Source organism: Stegostoma tigrinum, chromosome 14 (genome assembly GCF_030684315.1).
Source record: "Stegostoma tigrinum isolate sSteTig4 chromosome 14, sSteTig4.hap1, whole genome shotgun sequence".
NCBI classification, from domain to species: Eukaryota; Metazoa; Chordata; class Chondrichthyes; order Orectolobiformes; family Stegostomatidae; genus Stegostoma; species Stegostoma tigrinum.
Window position 1 is genome coordinate 31,774,078 of NC_081367.1, and position 13,045 is coordinate 31,787,122.

Here is a 13,045-nt window from a genome sequence, read left to right on the forward strand (position 1 = left end):
ACTTGTGATCTTCAGTTTCATGTAAATCCAAAACTTTTCACTTAGTTCCATATTCAAAGTTAGCCTGTTCAGTTAATTTTATGTTGTCTCAAGTAATAAAAAAGTCGAAAAATATTTTATTCCTTGATCATTTATAATCTGTAATGCAATGATTTGCAGCAGACCAAATTCATCCATCACATAGCAAGGAAACTGCCAACCATCTTAAGAGCTTGAAAGGGACATTACACCTCAAGAAAACCATTTTTATATGTTTTTTCTAATAAGGTACTAAACCATTCTCCATTGCTCTAAATAATGAATATGCCATTATTTCAGCTGTTAGATTGAGGGTTAGTGCTAAACTCACCACTATGCCATTTATAGTTTACATACATGCGGGTGGTCTAATGTTGCCACTTTCTGGCATTTCTTAAAGTTACCCTACAAGAGGACTCACAGACCAATCAAGCAACAAGCTTATACACAGAATCATACCTTATTGTCAATATCCCAGACATCAGCATCTCTGAGCATGTCCTATCCCACTATGCCTGACGAGCAGGCCTATGGCCCACGACGGAGCATTGGCAAGGAGGACTGTAAAGTTGAACACTTTCTTTATTTATTCATTTTTATGCCTTTATATTCTATGTTATAGTTTATTTTTCAGTGTTTTAAGATGGCACCTGCAAGTGGTGACATGACACAACACTTTTCACCGTACTTTGTAGCAAAATACACATGACAATAAATAAATCAAAAAGTATGTAAATCAAATACAGGAAGGAATTGCCCTGGGAGCCCTCAACACTGACTCAAGGCACTAGGAAGTGTAATGCACAAGATCAAATATGGATATGGAAACCTTCTGCTGATTGCTACCTACCACCACAATGAAAATGCCTTCCTTTGTGTTGTGTGGCATTACCATCGTGTTCGATGCCACAAACTTCAGATCTTGTTAAACAAACTGGGCATCTATGAGATTCACTCGGTCATCAGCAGCAGTATGATGGTAGGGGGTGGAGCAACCTTACTGATGAGAAACAGAATCACTTCTGTGGCGATGGAGGATATAATGAGGGGAAAGCACCTTGTAGGTGGAACTGAGGAACTGGAAAGCAACGAAAATCACAACAGATGTCATATTTAAACCATCCGTTAGCAACACACAAGAGCTAGATTGCATAAATGCTGAAATTAGGCAACAATGCAGCAAAGCCGGAATAGTATCAATGGGGGACTTTAATCTTAACATAAATTGAGAGAGATAGATAAGCACCTGACAGTAATATTGTGAATTTCTAGAGTGAATCTGGGATCGTTTCCTCATGCAATATTTTATGGATGTGATAAGGAGACAAGCAATATTGGATCTAGTAATGAACAATGAGCCTGATTTAATTGGTGACTTACTTGTGAGCGTTTGTCAAATAGTGCTCATAACATGATCAGCTTTTCATGTTGCATATGTAAGATTTAACTTTGGCAGACTTTAATGGGATGAGGCAGAGGCTGTCCTCAGTCAACTGGGAAGCTCTGCTAATAGGTAAAACAACTAAAGAATAGTGGAGAATATTCATAAAAACATTCAACACTGTTGAGAAGCAATTTGTACCCATAAGACGGAAGTGCCCCACCTCACAAGAAAAAACAGCGAATGGCATCTAAGGAGGTAATGGACAACATAAAATTAAAAGAAAAGGTTTATGAAAATGCTAAGCACAGCACAGATCATACAGAATGGAATAAATACAAAAATCAACAAAGGGCCACAAGGTGGCTTAAAAGGATTATGAAAGGAAATTTACAAGGGACATAAAAGACAACAAGAGATTTTACAGTTCTATAAAGGAAGAGTGCTTGGTTAAGGTTACCCTTAGCCCAGTGAAGGCTGAGAGTGGGATTTTTGTCAATGGTCATGGGAAAATGGCAGGAATGCTGAATGATTATTTTGCTCACAGTATTCACATCAGAAAAAGAGGATAGATTGCCAAAAGCCCAAAAGAAATTATCAGAAGATCAGGGGCAGGTTCTAAATAAAATTAGCTGAAGTAAATAATCAATAAATGGGAAATTAGTGTAACTAAAGAGTAACAAATCCCTGTGATATGATTATGTCCATCCATGGAAGGTAAGAGAACACGTTGGTGATGCCCTGATCGTAATTTGTTAGAGTTCGCTGGTTTCAGGAGTTATACCTCTGGATTGGAAATTTGCCCATGTCACTCCACTCTTTAAGAAAGGCAACAAAGGGAAACTGAGGAATTATAGACCAGTCAGTTTAGCATCCCTGCTGAAGAAATGATTAGATCTATAATCAGTTAGTAAGTGCGAGTCAGCTTAGATCATGAAGGGTAAGTCATGCCCGACAAATCTTAGAGATCTTTTTGAAGTGATGACAAAGGCGAGGGACAGATGTAAGTGGATGGATGCCATTTATACGCCTGCCAGAAATCTTTTCATAAAGTCGCACACGAGGCTGTTAACTAAGGTGGAAGCCCATAGAATTTGGAGAAAATTACTGAAATGTATAATAAATTGGTTGAGTGACACAGAGGGTGGGAATAATGGATAAGTTCTCAAAGTTGAAGATGTGACTAGTGATGCCCCACAGGAACTTATGTCGGGGCCTTAGTTATTCATAATATTCATTAACAACTTCGATAATGGCATAAAAAGTCAAATATCCAAATTAGCTGATGACAGTCAAATTTCTATGATTTCTACGAGAGGTCCACCTCATTCTTCTGAACTCCAGCAAATATAATTCTAACTGGTTCAATCTCTCCTCATACGTCAGCTCTGCCATCTCAGGAACTTGTCTGCTAAACCTTTGCTGCACTCCATCCATAGCAACAATGTCCTTTTTCACATAAAGAGACCAAAGCTGCACACAGTGTTCCTAATGTGGTCTCATCACAGGTTGTGTCCAATTGGAACAAGACATCCTTGCTCTTGTATTCAAATTCTCTCACAATGAACCTTTGCCTTCTTTACTGCCTGCTGCACCTGCATGCTTGCCTTCAGCGACTGGTGTATGAGGACACCCAGGTCTTATTGGCAGTAAATTGAGGGATAGGAATGTGGATTTTCTGGTTTTGCTCCCAAAATGGATAATCTCACATTATATTGCATATGCCATGCATTTGCCCTCTTGTAACTTGTCCAAATTACACTGAAACATCTCTGCATCTTCCTCATAGATTGCCCTCTCACCCAGCTCTGTGTATTCCTCAAATTTGAAGATATTACTTTTAATTCCCACAACCAAATCATTAATACATATTGTAAACAGCTTGGGTCCTAGCAATGATCCCTGCCAGTTGCTGCCTACCATTTAGAAAAATACCCATTTATGAAAACTTTCCAAAACTAAATAAATCACTTCCACTTATTAATTGTCTTGTATCTTTGAGGAATTCCAATAGTTATGTCCAGTGTAATTTCCCTTTCGTAAATTCATACTGATTCTTTCAAATCCTGTTCTTGCTTTCCAAATATTCAGCTAAGATAAAAGAGAGAGAAGGCATCATGGCTAGTGATTAAATGTGGTGTGCAATGGTTAAGATTGACAGGGGTCTTAATGTGAGAAGTGCTGGAGAATGCTGTGATACTTACTCAGGTGACAGGACATAGATTTTCAACATTCCTGCAGGAGCAGCCCTGGTGATCTATAAGGGTCAGGATGTTCTTCTTGTCGAGGAGAAGAACATGAACCCCATTCAAGTGAGCTCCCTCTGTCCTGTTATGGGCTATCTTCTCCTGTATTGAGAGAATGGTGGGGAATGAGTGAGATGACAATGGGTGTCCTCGATGTTAGTACTGGTACATAAGGTGGAAAGACAGTGAGAGATACTGAATGTTGAGGAGTCAGCACAGAACACATGTGAGGTTAATGGTGTGGGAAGTTTTGGCAGGAGGTGGAGTAGAGAACAAGTGATAGAGAATGTTGCGTACGAAAATGAGATTGGCAGTACATGCAGCTTGGTGGGAGATGGGTGCAATGGCAGTGATGCAAGGAGTGAAAAGAGAGAAGAATGAAACTATCCTGGCAGAGTGAACAAGTTCATTGATCTTGTTTCTGCATTTCTGGCTGTTCCTCTGCATCTTGGAGATACATCTGATCCAAGTGTTGTCCTCCAGAATGGCTTGGCAGTATCTGGTGCTGAGAGTTCCAATGTAGGTCCTCCAGGAAGAGGGCCTCCACTGGGCCACGTCATCTGCCTGGCCCTTCAGGACCTTTTTGGAGAATCATAGTGCTATCTTCCTCTTCTCCAACATGTTCACACTCCATCCTTGACTGACCAGGGCAGTTTTGGATTACCCGTGCTCATCTGGCAACACAACATAATTTTAAAGATAGTGTACGTGTAAGAAATGATATCTTTCTTTGGGTATCTACTAAGTGGTATGTTGTTCTGTGAATTTGCTAGGCCCCACAATGACAATCTCTCCAAAAACCTGAACACAATTCAAAATTTGCTGAAAAAAGTGTAAGATCCAACCCTTAGTTTTTGTTTTATTACTGGAAGACATGTCAGGGCTGCTTTTCAGGCATCATATTAATACAAGAAATGTGTACCTAAATCTATAAAGATTTCTTTGAGTTATTAAAAAAATTAGCATTCTTTGTACATTCACGTAACCATGACTCCAGAGTTTAATGTTCCAGCAACACCCCTAGAAACAAGGTTTAAAGGTTCTATTTCTTTATAATCGACTATTCAAAGAATTTATTTGAAGTTCCTTTTTAGTTATTCTGCTTTTCATGTTCATAACTCAGTTCTCGGTTGCTATATTTTGCGTCATGATCTATGATAAGGATAGAGTGAATGGAACTCAAGGCAGAAGTAGGAACCAGCAGCAGGATTTTGAATGAGATATCATTTAGTGAGAGTCTACTTTAGGGCATTGACCAGACTAACATTGGAATCAGTAGTTCTAAACGGTCAACTGAAGGATTATAAATGCTAACCAGTAATTGTCATGTAGCTTCTAAAATTTGCCACATATATCTCATTTGAAATTTCTTTAATGCCATCAAAATCTGATCCAATTTATCTGTTCAAGAAGAAATTCAAGTTGTTCTTAGGTAACAGGTTGTACAGATGACACTGGTCAACACTGCACTTACACATTTACTTCACACTCACTCACTTGGTTAGAGGGTTCATTAGCTTTTGTAATCATACTAAGTAATGTTGTGCATTTCAGTTTGAACTGACCTTATCTTTCAGAGCACTTGTTCAGTTGCTGTTTGTGAATGTTATCCAATCAAATTACCAAGACCCTAAAACAAATTACGAAAACTGAAGCTACGGTTTCTTTGCTTTCCTTTTTTCAACACAAATGAAAATCAACACTGACTTCACCAACTATTTTATTTTGCTTTTGAACAATTTTTAACTCTTAGTCTGAAACCAATGGGAATGGATGACATTCCCACTCAAGAGTTTGAGTTGGAGGCTCAGCTAATTTTAACCACTTGACCTTGAGAATTATTTTGGTCGGACTCTCTGTCATTTTTTGCAGAAAGGGTTGGGGTGGTGGATGAAGTTCAGACAGTTCAAAGGGCAGCCTCCAATATCAGTAGAAGGCTGCTGGCAGCAAGATCTGAGAGTGATGGAGGTAGGTTAGGAAGGGCGTGGGTGTCAAATGAAAACTGGGCAAGCAGAATGCAGGATTATCCTTGCAGAGAGTAAAGGTAAGTACTTGACTCTAGCAAAGAAAATCTACAACAAACCTTTGGTGGACTTAAAGGTGTCTTGACCATTTTATCTGGAAAAGCCATCCAATGCAACTGAGTCAAACTTACAACTTTATTGGACTTGTATCTATGTTAACCCAAGTTTACATTTATTGTTGAGGCTGTTCCTGGAATCTGGTGGGAAGATCATCCACTGCCAGGACCAATGGCTTTAAAATTGTCAGTCAACAAAAAAATTCAGCTCCTCAGTCTTTCTTCATTTTTTTCTTGCTAACTGGGAATAGACAAAATTATCCCTTCTATGTCCTCACGTAGTTTGAACAGCAGTAGAAAGAAAAATAGCGAATCGACTGTCTTTGAAACAATTTTTTTTTGTTGTTTGTATAGATAGCTGCCTCTTGTTCTGTCAGTGCCAGAGGGCACCAAGCACTTATTTTAGCCAATTTCCACCAGCCCATCCAATATATTATTGAACATGATGAAGATATATTTCTCCCTCCTTTGCTGCAGTGATTCCTACTCAAAACTTCTGATTAAGCATGTGATACTGGTATATTTCCCATATTGTATCTTAACATGTAGTTGAGCTGTAAAGTAGTCCATGCTATTGGAGGTCACTACAAGAATATACTTCAAGTTTAATTATCAAGCGGGCTCAATTATAATTTGTTTTGTAAGTTAGTGCGTACCTGATATCCCATAGTAGTTTGCTACTCATGATGTGAACCAAACTATGGAGAATTGATCATTGAAGGACTTATAGCTGAGTTTGATTATTGAAGGATTTATAGTTAAGTTTGATCATGTTCATACCACCTAAACTGTCTAGCAAGAATTACATGGTGATCAGAATTAAGAACGTTGGTGACTGCCTTTCCAAAGGTGAACATACTAAAATCAATTGAAATTCCCCAAAATATTGCACTAGCTGAAATCCAATAACTAAGCTCAAGAAACTATTCTGGAACTTTCTTAGGAAGCTACATCATGCGGCATGTTCTTACAGAGTATGTGATATCTGTTATTGCTGGAATTGTGGATGGTAGCTTGTTTGTGCCGTCTTCCCCTTTCCAACTCCAGCTTCATGATGATTTTGCCATCCGACATGCACAAGCTCAGATGGTGTAACTATGAAAATTTACCGCCCACCACACCCAGCTTTCATTGCGACAATCTTCCGCATTCTGAGCTCCCGCTTTCAGATCCAAGAATTGCTGTCTTCCCACTCACAGCATGTTGACAAGGAAGAGAGAGATAACAACAGAGCACGCAAGCCACCAGCTCAGACACAGGCAGTGCACGGAGAGGGTAGTGTGAAGTAGGGATCTGTATGTAGTGATCAGTCAGACATATTTGGGCTTCATCCTGGCCGTAGATAAAGGATGTTTCATTGGTGAGCTCAGCAGCAGGCCAGATGTAGATAAGTTCTGCTACGTGAATCTCAAATAAGGATGCTGATACGATGTCAAGCAGGAGAAGGCTGATGGCTATGCACACTGAGATGCTGAGTGTACTTGCTGGCCAGTCAATTGGCTTGTTGTCATGGAAAAGAGAGTGGAGAAATCTGGCTCCAATCTGGCAAAGAGCACCATTCCTCATCTTCACATCATCTGTTCCATCTCCCTGTGGTGTCGCAAACACAGACACACTACAGCTGAAGCCATTATAGCAGTCATATCTTTTTAATGTGCAGGGTATGAGCTTTAAGGAGAGGCTAGAAAATGTCAGGTTGTTCTCTCTGGAGCGGTGGGTGCTGAGGGGAGACTCGATAGAAGTCTATAAAATTATGAGATATATTGATTGGGTCGACGGTCAGAATCTTTTTCCCAGAGTTGAAATATCTAACATTAGGGGGCATTTAAGGTGAGAGGGCAAAAGTTCAAAGGAGAAGTGAGGGGCATATTTTTTACACAGAGTGGTAGGAGCCTTGGACACACTGCCAAGGGTGGTGGTAGAGGCAGATATGATAGGGGCGTTTAAGGGGCTTTTAGAAGAACATGAATATGCAAGGAATGGAGGGATTAGGGTCAAGGGCAGGCAGAAAGGATTAGTTTAATTTGGCATCATGGTTGGCACAACATCGTGGACCGAAAGGTCTCTTCCTATGCTTCACAGTTCCATGTTCTATGTTCTAGGTCAACAAATCTGTTTCTCTTCGAGCACTTTGGATAACACCACTGTGGAGTCTTTTTACACAAAGAATTTTCCAGACCACAGAAACCCACCTGGAATAATCTGGTACAGCTGAAAATATCAAAAGACTCAGTCAGAACTACCAAAATATCCAACACCTGGTACTGATTATGGAGCCATCGCACAATGGGCATGTGCAGTAGATGTTGAACAAGTCAAACCCCAAAGACTACTGCAGCCTCAATGGAAATGCAGCAGCACTGAATGAAAGCATCAAGTCTGGTCAGCGTTGGTACGATGGGGCATCATGTAAGAGTCTGCAGACAGAATAAACAAGGATGGACTAAGTGTAGTAATTGTGGGAAGCAGGGCCATGAGAGAAAGTGTTGTTGGAGGGAAGGAGGAGGAAATATGCAGTATAACCACGGTCAGGTCCCAGACAAGGAGAACTTTGGAAAGTCCAACCAAGGTAGGACTTATACAGGAAATGATACAGTCCTAAAGGGTGCAGTGGGACCTAGGACTACAAGTACATAATTCTTTAAAAGTGGCGCCATTTGTGGACAGGGTGGTGAAGAAGGCATTTACCATGCTGGCCTTCATCTGGCAAGGCATTGAGCATAGGAGTTGGGATGTTACAGTTGTATTAGTCATTAGTGAGGCCACACTTGGAGTACTGTGTACAGCTTTGGTTATAGGAAAGACATAACTAAATTAGAAAGTGTGCAAAGAAGATTTACAATGATGTTGACAGGACTACTAATGCCTGAGTTATAGGGAGAGTGTGGCCAAGACAGGATTTCATTCCTTGGAACATAGGTGAATGAGAGTTGACCTTGTTGACATGTATAAAATCATGAGAGGCACAGATAGGATGAATGCATACAGCCTTTTCCCCAAGAATTGTAAACGAGAGGGCATACGTTTAAGGTAAGGGGATAAATTTAAGAAGAATCAGAGGTGCAACTTCTTAACGCAGAGAGTCGTATATGGAATGGGCTGCAGAGAAAGTGGTTGAAGCAAATACAATAGCAACATTTAAATAACTTTTGGATAGGTACATGGATAGAAAGGGTTTTGAGGGATATGGACCAAATGTGGGCAATTGGAACTATCTGAGTGGGCACCATGGTCAACATGACCCAGTTAGGGCCGAGGGGCCTGCTTCCATACTGTATTACTCAATGACTCTATGACAGTAACTGAATGGGCTTCACTCATCATCACATCTGGTGGTAATCAAGATGGTCGCCAGGAAAGATAGATAGGGCACACCTACCCCTGGAGGCCCATCTGAGTATGGCCCCACAACCGAACATGTTCAGTGGCAGGGCATAACAGAAGAATTAAAACTGTTGTCCCAGGTCATTGTTAATACAACTGACAGTTGCAGAAGGTGTGGTTGTTGTCACATTCTATAGTGGGACTTCAACCAGTCAGTGAGAAAGCTCCAGTATTTTCAGGAAGTTAGGACTGTTGTAAAGGTTTCTTATGAGCACTGCCCAATGCCATTATGGCAGAAGTGTTACGGGTGAGTTTCAGTGTAACTCAGGAATTGATGACGTAATGTAATAATTCAGTGAAGCTTTTTCACCGACCGGTTGAGGCTCCTGTCCGGAGTATGACAACTACTACACTTTCTGTGACTGTTTCGCTATGGGGGACTTTCACCTTAGAGCAGCACCTTCACTGTTTACATATACAGCCTAAGGTGGAATTATTTATTAAATATTGACACTTTCCAGGGAGGAATGTCGTGGAAAGAGCACTAGCCATCACCAAAAGGTTCATCGAACAAAGTTGTCAATCAGCCATGAAAGTTGGGTTGCAATTGAACCAAGCTGAGATCAGGCTAAAGTGCAGGAAAACTTGATTGGTAAATGACCCAAGATGCCAAGAATGCAATATAACAGTGGGAGGTAGGGAGGGTGGCAGCAACTGTTGCATTCATTACTGTCCTGTTGATCAATCTTTGTAGCAAAGCCTGATGATATTCAAGGCAGTGCAGATGATAATGTTAACATTGAAAGGTTACACCCTGATATCCACCATTACCAAGGCCAGAGAATATAAAATTTGAAAACATTTATGAAGATTTTACTATCAAAGGAGTTGATGCTTCTGGGCCTGTCTTAGGTCATTGGGTCTTCAGTGAAGCTGTAACAGAACAGCAAACCAGATGATGCAAAGCACACCAATTTCCAGTAGGATCCTTGGAGCTATTGATACCTGACAAGGGTTCCAGTTGGAAGGATTGAAATACAGATAAGGGGTGTTAAAATTAAAATCCATGAAAGCCTTGAAGTTGTTCATGTAGTTATGCGCAGTGTCATCAAAACAACCTGTTTAAACATAGTATTAATTATTACACAGAGCATTGAGGTACGGTAAATTGAGAATTTAGACAAGGGCATGGCAACTTGCTGACCCAAAGCTGAATGTGAGATAGCAGCGGGTTACATGAGGTTGAGAATTATAAATGTGTTCTGAAAACTATGTTTCTGAGACAGATTTTTTTTATCTACCTTGCATATACTAAAATAAGATCTTGGTTTCCTGGACTCACGCAGCTTAATGGCTTGCAAAATTATAGTTTCACCACAACAAGCTGAGTGGGGTGTCATGCAATTTTTAAAAATGGCTGACAGAGTAACAAAATACACTTCCACGGTTAAAATTCTGTCAGAGATAATGGGAACTGCAGATTCTGGAGAAGGGTCTAGGCCCAAAACGTCAGCTTTTGTGCTCCTGAGATGCTGCTTGGCCTGCTGTGTTCATCCAGCTTCACACTATATTATCCACTTCTGTAGTCCCTGGCTTATATCGCAGCACCTCCTGCAATGCTATGGTTTGAAATTTCATAACTCTTGTCTCTCTTAGTCTCTTGTTAGTTCGTTAACGTATTTTTTACCATCTCATTTCTAGTTTTCACTTGTATTGACTTTCATTTATTGACTATGGCTATTGGCTGAAATGGTGTTACATGAAATAGGATTTTCTGCGAACCGAAACTGGCATCTGTTTCATCAGGATTTCCAGACACAATTGTAAATGTTATGCATGTCATTTTTTTTTAAATTCGTTCTCAAGAGGTTGGCATTTTTTTGTAGAGTTGGTATTTATTTCTCAGCCCTAATTTGTTAAGTAAAGGGTTAACGCTTGAACATGCAAATCGAAAGCTCAGTCAGTACTGCAGTACGTGATCACATGATGATGGAGTGGCTTTGAAGAAAGAAGTGACTCTTGGACCTTGTTCTAAATTAAAGTGATTTTTTTTAGTGAAAATATGACTTAACAATTACCTTGAAGAACCCCCAGCAACTTTTCTTAACAAAATGGTGCACTCAACTTCCACTAATAGTAACCTCCACAATAACAGGCAGTTGACCTGAAAAAGTGACAGTCGACTTTCTTGAGCTAGTACAGCAGTTTGGTTTAACTGAATGCTGGCTAGGCTATTTTAGAGAGCAGCTGAGAGTCATCTACATTAATGTGGAACTAGCACACATCTAGATTAGCCCTGGTCAAGAATAACCAATTGCCTGAATCAATGTTAACCACCAAGTTAGGATGTTAAGACAATCTGGTAGCTTCCTGGCCACTGATTTTTATGCTACTGAATATTAAAACTGAAAGCTCAAACTGAATACTAATTGCCAGGCAGCCATGGTGGGATTTGTAAACATTGGTATTGTGGAGGCAGTTGTTGGAGTGAAGGCAATGATCAACTCTTTTGATTAGAGTGTGCATATGGTAATGCTAACAGTGTAGGTTCAGTACCTGTACTGGCTGACAGGTAGGTTTTGGGGCCTGTGTCTTTAATAACATAACATCATGATTAGCAATCCTCACACAATGAAGATTCAGTACAATGAAGAGAGGGAGCGAGCACATTGTGTATAAGAGCTTTCAAAGGGCATTTGATAAAAGGCCACATGACAGACTTGTTAGGAAAATGAAAAACAATATGATTCGAGGGGCAATGAGAGTGCAGATACAATATCTATCAACATTCACAGACAGAGAAAATACCAGTTCAGACTGTAGGTAAGTATATTATGATATTACCCCCCGTGTTAGTACTAGGAGCAATGATTTCTTAAATGCAAATTAGTAACCTGGACGTGGTCGTAAGAATCAGCATTTCAAAACTGCAACCAATACAAGTTTTGAAGTGTGGTCAATAATGTGAAGGATAGCAGTGGCTTTCAACAAGACAGACAGTGAAATACGAAGAAATATATGGCAGTTGAAAATTAATGCAGAGAAATGCAAAGTGATTTATTTTGGACGAAAGAATGCATAGAGGCCGTATAAATGAAATGATGCTACATTAGAGGGTCATCAAAAAAAAATAAACATACACTTGTGCAGGATCATTCGTGACCACTTGATGTCCTGAAGTATTTTACTGTTAAAGAACTACTTTTGAACTATCGTCACTGTTCTCATGTGTAATGTCAGTCAATTACACCCAACAAACTTTTACAAATGCCGCTGTGATAATGAACAGATTTTATTTTGTGAAGTGATTGATGGATAAATATTGGCCAGGATGTCGGTGATGTGTCAGACGTATGCTATAGGAACCTTTACACCAACTGAAGAAGGAAAGACTCCATTGAACATCTCATTCAAAAGGCAGCACCTCCAAGAGTGTAGGACACCCTCATTGCCTGTTGTATGTGCTCAAGTACTAGGGCGGAATCTTACTGAGGCATTAGATGTCTTGCCTGCAGGGTGGAGAGCTGGTAAGAGACACAAATTGCCACCTTCCCAGAAGCCTAAAAACTACACCCAAATCAGTGGCGACAAGACCAGAGATGGTTCTTCCCCTGGAACCAAGAGCACAGGAGGAGAAGGCTTGTCAATTAGGTTCTGACAGCCAATCAGAAACTGTAAAATCTGTGCTTAGCTATGACACTAGGGTGGTCACAGGGCTACCCAGAAAGATACCCCTGGGATCGCAGGAACATGAAGCAACTCAAACTACAGGTAATTAATATGAGGGTGAGTTGTGGGGAGGGAAGGCATTGTCAGTAACAAGAGATGAGGTGTCTGTTGAACGGATCAAAGGATATGGGGGATAAACAAGAGCATAGTACTGAGTATGTTGAATAGTGGAGGAAGCTTTAAAGGTTGAATGGCCTACTTCTCTCCTACTTTCTATGTTTCTATATTTCTAAACTAACACATTAGAATCAATGGTTAGACTTTAGC